The 2,151-nt window shown below is 44.2% G+C and overlaps 1 non-coding gene across 1 annotated transcript; it reads right to left on the bottom strand.

The window, feature by feature from the left end:
* Positions 1 to 1,396: 1,396 nt before the first annotated feature.
* trnag-ucc (transfer RNA glycine (anticodon UCC)) lies at positions 1,397 to 1,468 on the bottom strand. The gene has a single exon. It is a non-coding gene; the product is annotated as a tRNA-Gly (tRNA).
* Positions 1,469 to 2,151: the final 683 nt, after the last annotated feature.

The following is a 2,151-nucleotide window of genomic DNA, read 5'->3' as shown; positions in this document are numbered from 1 at the left end:
AGTGGCTGTGAATGTGGAAGTGTTTGAGTGAATTTATGAGAGAGAGCTTGTGTTTGAGAGAGGGTATGCATGTGTGTGTGGGTCGGTAGGAGTGTGCTTTTGTGTGTGTGCGTGTACTTGTGTAGTGTCCGTGAAATAGTATACAGTGCAGTGTTGTCACGTGTCGTGTGACATGAACCAAAGTGCCCAGTTAAAGTCATCCCCATGGGTACCGAACTTGACTATCAGCCTCTGCTTGGCCACTTTGCATTGTTGGCTGTCCCATAGTCTGCCTTGGAGGATTGTCACCCAGGGGTCCGAGACCGAAAGGCACAGAGCGCTGAAGTGCTCTCCGACTGGGAGGCTAGAACCAGTCTGACTCAAGATTGGGACACAGACAGACTTTAACCTCACACCTTTAATGCATTGTCTGAGCTGAGATGGCATCTCTTGTTAGACAACCTGAAGTTATCTCGACAACGTAACTTTGAAAAGGTTCTGAGGTTCTTATATTAAAGAACGGAAACTAGTAAACCCATTATCCAAGATGAAAGGCTTAACCTAAATGTGTTTAATATATCATTTCAGCTGCATTAAACTGTAATCCTTTTGCTATAAATACTGCGTCTTATGGTCCTTCTTATCATCAGGTTGATCTACATCGGATACACTCCATCCATTCTTTATCCTTCAAAGAAAATCAGTCACCTTCATCAGACACTACCTTCCCTTAACAAATCCATGATGACGATATCGGATGATGACGTGGAGGAGCCTGTGGTGGACTGGGGAGGACAAAGTTCAAAATCACACAATACCAGGTTATCGTCCAAGTAGCTTTCGGAGCACTCCTAAAACTAGTGCTTCCAAGTAAAGCTGTTGGACTGTAATCTGGTGTTGTGTGATTTTTAACTTTATCCTGGATTAAACTTTCACTCACTGTGTGGTCACTTCTATCATCTCTCAGAGTTTTATCGAATCATTTTCTCATACTGGAAATATAAAAGCAGCTGGTGTCCACTCCTCCTATTTCTGACCTGCACCTAAAACAATAACATCACCGATTCGATATGAGAAATAACGTTGTTTGGATATTTGTGAACTGTCCACCCACATTTCACTTGATATTAGGCTGTAGTTCACAAAAAACAAAATGAGAGTAATGTTGAAATGAGTGAAATCCGGAAACATTTCTTTCGAAATAAGATGGAAAACCAAGGAATTCTGCCATGACTCGTGTTTCTTTGAACCGTGTTCGACTTGACTCCTTAATCCTCCTGGGGACATCCTCAACTTCAAAGTTGTGTCTGCACTCCAGAGGTCTGGCAGACTCAATGTGATGTGCAGACGGAGGTGTTTCATTCCCACTGAATCGATCGGCTCTTTTGGTTGTGGAGTGGTGTTAAAATGCACTGCTTGCGATGGCCGGGAATCGAACCCGGGTCAACTGCTTGGAAGGCAGCTATGCTCACCACTATACCACCATCGCTACAGGCTGAAGTGCTCTAGAAATCAGCTGATGTGCCATAATAGTTCTTGACTCGAAATTTCGTTGTTGTTTTGTTGGAAATTTTGCAGTGAAATATTAGAATTGAGAAGTCATCAAAGACCGAGTTTTACTGAGTGGATCGGTCTCCTGATGCCCCGCCTCACTTTTTAATACACACAAAGCAGCATTTCGGATTTCTCATCATCTGAAATCAATCAATAACAGAAATAGCACGAAAATCCCAGGGCAACCCTGGAACGATCACACAATTAAAACTTGTCAAGTTCTCAGAAAGGTTCACCGGACCGAAACGTGAACTCTGATTTCTCTTCATACAGCTTTACCACCGACTTCGGGTTTGGTTTCTGATTTACAGCGTAGACATAGTCATCGAGATAGAGATGTGCAGCTCGGAAACAGACCCTTCGGTCCAACCTGCCCATGCCGACCAGATATCCCAACCCAATCTAGTCCCACCTGCCAGCACCCGGCCCATATCCTTCCAAACCCTTCCTATTCATATACCCATCCAAATGCCTGGAAAATGTTGCAATTGTACCAGCCTCCGCCACTTCCTCTGGCAGCTCATTCCACACACGTACCACCCTCTGGATGAAAGCGTTGACCCTTTGGTCGCTTTTATATCTTTCGCCTCTCACACTAAACCTATGCCCTCTAGTTCT

Source organism: Chiloscyllium punctatum, chromosome 15 (genome assembly GCF_047496795.1).
Source record: "Chiloscyllium punctatum isolate Juve2018m chromosome 15, sChiPun1.3, whole genome shotgun sequence".
Classification (NCBI taxonomy): domain Eukaryota; kingdom Metazoa; phylum Chordata; class Chondrichthyes; order Orectolobiformes; family Hemiscylliidae; genus Chiloscyllium; species Chiloscyllium punctatum.
This window is presented reverse-complemented; position numbering and strand designations above follow the sequence as displayed.